Raw genomic sequence first — 6,031 nt, forward strand, 5'->3', positions numbered from 1 at the left:
ATGTACATGGACTTCAGTGAAGTGTTTGATAAGGTTCGCCATGGTAGGCTGATGGGGAAAGTGAAGTCACATGGGGTCCAGGGTGTTCTAGCTAGATGGATAGAAAACTGGCTGGACTAGAGAGTAGTAGTGGAAGGGAGTTTCTCAAATGGAGAATTGTGACCAGTCGTGTTCCACATCCCTTGCAGTTTCCTTCCGCATTCTCTGCATTCTAAATCTTGCCTAATCGCATAATAATTGCCTTTCCCCCAGCTATAACTCTTGCCCTGAGGTATATATCTTTCCATCACTAAAGTAAACATAATCGAATTGTGGTCACTTTCACCAAAGTGCTCACCTACTTCCAAATCTTAACTTGGCCAGGTTCATTACCAAGTACTAAATTCAACAGGGTGACCTCTCCTTTCCTGTTTCTAACCTCAGCCCATGTTACCTCAGTAGACAAGTCCTCAAAACGTCCTTTCTTCCACTGTAATACTGTCCTTACTAATAAGGCCACACCTCCCCCTCTTTTACCATCTCTCTCTGTTCTTACTGAAACATCTAAATTGTGGAACCTGCAACAAACATTTCTGTCCCTACTCTATCCATGTCTCCAAAATGGCCACACTATCAAAGTCCCAGATACCAACCCGTGCTGCAAGTTCACCCACCTTTTGCCAGATGCTACTGGCGTTGAAGTAGACACACTTCAAACCATCTCCTGCTTGCCAATGAAATCTTGCAACCTTGAAATCTCATTTCTGAACTCACTACTCAATGTTCCAGACACTGGAACTACAATTTAGGTTCCCTCCCCCCTGCTGAATCAGTTTAAACCCTCCCAAAGAGCATTAGTAAATTTCTCCCCCCAGGATATTGGTGCCACTCTGGTTCAGATGTAGAGCATCCTGTTTGTAGATGTCCAACCTAATCCAGAATGAGCCCCCAATTATTTAGGTATCCAAAACCCTCCCTCTTGCACCATCCCTGTAGCCACATGTTCAACTCCCCTCTCTCCCCCTAATCCTCACCTCACTAGCACATGGCAACAAACAAGAGATAACAACTGTTTATTCTGTACTAAAGTTCCACCCTAGCTCCCTGAATCTCTGCCTTAAATCCCTATCCCTTTTCCTACCTATGTCGTTAGTGCCAATGTGGATCACAACTTGGCACTGCACTCCCCCTCTCCCTCAAGGATCCGAAAACACAATCCAAAACATCACGAACCCTAGCATCTGGGAGGCAACACACCAACCAAGTGTATCTCTTGTTCCCACAGAACCTCCTATCTGTCCCTCTAACTATGGAGTCCCCAGTGACGAATGCTCTGCTCATCTCCCCCCTTCCCTTCTGAGCAACAAGGACAGACTCCGTGCCAGAGACCTATACCCATGGCTTACCCGTGATTAGTCGTCCCCTCCAACAGTATCCAAAATAATATAGTTGTTATTGAGGAGAATGGCCACAGGGCTCCCTGCACTGCCTGCTGGTTCCCTTTCCGTTGCCTGACTGTAATGCACCTTTCCTTGTACCTGAGGTGTGACTACCTCCCTGTAACTCCTCTGAATAACTCCCTCAACGTCCCGAATAATCCAAAGTTCATCCAATTCCAGATCCCGTTCCCTAACGTGGTTTTTGAGGAAGTAGAACTGGATGCATTTCCCACAGATGCAGTCAACAGGGGCACTTCCCACATTCTGCAGGAGGAACATTCAACTGCTCTAACCACCATTCCCACTATTCTAAATTCCCAAAGAGACTATAGAAAAAAAAAGAAAAACTAGTTACTTTATTAATCCAGTGCACAGGACTTTTTTTGGTTACAGGGAGAGGATGGATGGGAGACACTACCTAAGTAGTGTTTCGGGTAACAACTACCCAAATATATTACTTCACCTACTCAGCAGTCCCATCTCTGCTCCTGCTCAGCGTGCGCTCCGCCTATTCACAACATAAGTTTTTAAAGCAATGACTCACCTTCCTGTCAGCTACCGGTCATTGTTCCCACTATTGCTGCTGTTAAAACAAAAATGGAGGGTCCCGACGCTTGAGATAAGTTTTTTTTTGCCGCTGATACTATTAGACAGTTTAACACTAGATATTTAGAGGGACATGTATTAAACTGAAGTAACTGTGGAGAAAATTTACCTTCTTATAGTCTGGACAAAAATAAAATTGATAAATGAACCTCGAAGCACCAGTTCATAGTTTGCATCTTCGACTGTTTGCTGCAATGTATTGTGGAATCAACTGCAGCAATTTAGAACATGTGCAATGAGATAGGTCTGTTAATAATCTTGTAGAAAAGGATCCTCTGAGGAAGAGTAATTATGACATTGTGGATTTTGGTGTAAGAGTGATATAAATCCAAAACTACAGTCTGAAATTCAAACATAATTAATTAAGAATGTATGAAGTTGGCAAAGACGTGAGGTTGTTAGAGGATATTGGGAAATTAAATAGGTTTAATTTGATTAAAAGATGACCGTTGAAAAATAATGTTAAACATTTCATCACAATTTATGAACAGGCATAATTCAGCTTTTACAAACAGAAACTGTTCAACGTAAATGGATGGCACCTGCTGAGATTGTAGCTATTGTATAATTAATCTCTTCAGAGATGTTATTACACAGCTTTGGAGCGAATGGGACTTGAATAGCAGCCTCTTGGCCAAGTGATATGGACACGACCACTGCATCACAAAAGCCACATTTCCATCCATACACAACCCCAAGATACTATTGTAAATGGTTAATGTGACTAATTTACATTATCATTGGTAAGGGGTATAAGATCATAGGACGACTAGGGGGATGATTCTCTACAGCCCTCAAAATTATACCTGTTATTTCATGTTGTGATTTATCTTTATATAACTTCATATTTACGGTGTTAGATTTCATCTGCCATTTGTTTGCCCATTCCTCCAGCTTATCGATAGTCTCGAAGTCAATCCTCTGCATCGATCACAATCTGCCAAGTTTAGTCTCACTTGTAAAATTTTGCAAATGTCCAGATTCACTAAAATCTGTGTCATTAATGTAGATCAAGAAAGAATCCTAAATCTGGGGACTTAGTACCGACTATGAATCCCATTATAAACCTGACTCCAGTCCCAAAACAAGTTGTCACCACTGCTACCTAATTCCTGTCACTTAGACAACTTCATAACCCATGTTTGCTATTTATTTAAGGGACTTTAATTTTTCAAACAAGCTGATTATGTAGCACTTCAGCAAACCCCTTTGGAAGTCCATATACACCACATCAAGCACATAACCCTCATCAACCCTTCTTATCTCTTCAAAAACCTCAGTTAAGTTGGTTAAACACAATTTGAACGAATCCATGTTACACTTCTCTAAATTTGTCCCTTCTCACCACCAGAGTTAAACTAATGGCTTATAATTGATTATAAAAGTTCTTAAGATAACGGAGCAGAATTAGGTCATTCGGTCCATCAAGTCTGCTCTGCCATTCCATCATGGCTGATATGCTCCTCACCCTCATTTTCCTGCCTTCTCCCCGTATCCCTTCAACCCATTACCAATTAAAAATCTGTCAAACTCCTCTTTGAAATTACTCACTATCCCAGCATCCACTTTGGGGTAGCAAATTCCACAGATTGACAAAGCTTTGGCAGAAATAGTTTCTTCTCAGCTCGGTTTTAAATTTGCTACCCCTTATGATTTCTGGGCTTATCTTTATAAGAATTTTGAACAAGATTGCAACATTTGCAATTTAGTTCTGGATTAAACTTCAAAAGCATACCCCAGAATGAAATGTATTATTGAATGCTGACTGTTTAAGCATATTACATGGAAATTATGAACAAATCACATTTATAAATATCTTGCAATTGTTACAAAAGTATCTATTTAAAGAATTCTCAGTTGAATTTAATTATGAAAATATCCCCTTTGTTGAAATAAATGGAATGTGGTAGAACTGTTCTAGCAGCTTTTAGAGGTTATAGCATAGAATAGAATCCCTACACCACTGAAGCAAGCCATCCAGCCCTTTAAGACCACACCACTCCTCCAAATAACACTCCACCCAGACCTACCCAGTCACTGTAACTCCACACTTTCCATGGCTAACCCACCTAACCTGCTCATCCCTGGTCACTATGGTCAATTTAGCATGGCTAATCCACCTAATCTGCACACCTTTGGACTATAGGAGTCCGCTGAACCACCATGCCTCTTGTGTCCTAGCCAATTCACTAATGAAGTGCTAACTATTTGCTATTAGGAAACATGAGAGCCAATTTGCACACAGCCAAACTTTACAATCAGCAAAGAAATAAATGACTGGACAATCTGTCTGAATTGCCTCAATTCAAGGATAAATTTGGGCAGCTTCCTGTCTGTAAAAGTTGCGTTGAAACCCACAACTGTCAAGAGTGAAACTCAGCTGTCAAGAGTGCCACTCTTGAGCCAAAGTTACCACGAAGCAAACTACCTTTCGGGGAAAAAAGTTACTTAACAAACATCAATTTTCAATACATCCTAACTGAACATGTTGTTGCCTTGCTGTAAAAAAAGAGTTAAAATATGGCATTTTTCAAAAATCTAGAACATGCTTGGATTATCTTCTGTCTTCAATATTGTGTTTTGATATAGTTATAGACTCACCACACGCCAAGCAGTAAACAGTCAATTTATTGTATTGATCCAAAATATATAGGCAAAGTCAGATGGAAAAAAAGGCATTTCTCAGCTTTGGTATCCATAAGGGGATTGTGAAATGGCAGTGGTTTTGTCTAGCTTGGCAGCATCTGGGGAAGGGCTAACTAAGTACAGTAAACTGATTGCCCCGCTCTTTGAGGTGGGGATAGCTGCTCTAGTACTGTACACTATCCGCTCTGTCCTCGCCTGAGGCACGACACCGCCACGCTGCGGAAGTTTAATGTAGGTAAACCTGTATCATCACTTTGAGTTAAAATGCCAAGTCACTACAATTATGTGATTTGAAACACGCACCTCAGAACCAGATAGGGCTGAGAAAAATCAGTAACAACGATCCTGTAACAATATATCAAACTTTCCAATTCTGCTGAGGAACCACTGACTCTCTTTCACATATTCCGTCATTCCATGTTCCAGAATTTTTAATTATCTCGCTGGAACCAACTTGATGCAAAAAAGTAACAGCGCATTTTATTTCTTTTTAAGTAGAAATTTCTGATTTGGAAATAACAGTAACGCAATGGTTGAATTAGGTTTCAAAGATAAAATGGAAATCCAAAACTCTTTGGAACAATATTTTCCAAAGTCTTTCAGGTGGTGTCTTTTTAAACTGCACAGACACCCATAATAAATAGGAGACGAGAGTACTTTTTTTTAAGTTATCCTGAAAAAGCCCTGTTTTCTTTCTGGTTTGATATTGCTCTGACATGCAACTTAGAAGTCCCGACTGCATAAATAAAAACAAAAGAATCACGCAGTACTGTGCGATTATACCTAATCAGGTTGCGAACCATTTCAAAAAAGTGCTCCATCCAACGATGCTGTCCTTATTCTTTCGTTCAAATAACTTGTTGACTTTGAAAAAGAATGTTTACCAGACTTCAATTTTGCAACTCCGGTGCACAGCGTGCCTGCATGACTTTGCAAGCTGTTTTAAGCTGCAGAGATTACTGGACAGCGCTCTTGCTCCTGGAGCCGTCACTTTTTATCTGGTCTGCTCTGCTGGAGTGACAGGTTACGACGCTCACTGCTCTCCTGGTCACGTGCATTCCACTCATACCATCCCCGGGGCTACTGGGCATGCGCTGCCGCACGGGACGCCGGGAATTGTAGTCCAGAGCCCCGAGACCTCACTGTCCTTGCGTTGAGTTGTGCCCCTTCCAGCCAATGTCGTCTTTGTGGGAAGAAGATGCTGCCAATTTGGAAGCCGGACTGTCAGGTCTACTTCTTCCTCAGGTTATCCTTCTCCCTCATTCCAAAAATTAGTGATTTGGAGATGCCGGTGTTGGACTGGGGTGTACAAAGTTAAAAGTCACACAACACCAGGTTATAGTCCAGGGTATAGATTAGAT

At 41.3% G+C, this 6,031-nt stretch overlaps 1 protein-coding gene across 1 annotated transcript in view; it reads right to left on the bottom strand.

Moving 5' to 3' along the window:
• The window catches only part of il34 (interleukin 34), a 71,780-nt gene extending 66,119 nt beyond the window's left edge, over nt 1-5,661 (bottom strand). Inside the window, exon 1 of the mRNA XM_060837837.1 lies at nt 5,454-5,661. The gene's annotated coding sequence lies outside the window, so the exon portion shown is untranslated. The remainder of the gene's footprint in view (nt 1-5,453) is intronic.
• Between the last annotated feature and the right edge of the window lie 370 nt (nt 5,662-6,031).

Source organism: Hemiscyllium ocellatum, chromosome 17 (genome assembly GCF_020745735.1).
Source record: "Hemiscyllium ocellatum isolate sHemOce1 chromosome 17, sHemOce1.pat.X.cur, whole genome shotgun sequence".
Taxonomy (NCBI): domain Eukaryota; kingdom Metazoa; phylum Chordata; class Chondrichthyes; order Orectolobiformes; family Hemiscylliidae; genus Hemiscyllium; species Hemiscyllium ocellatum.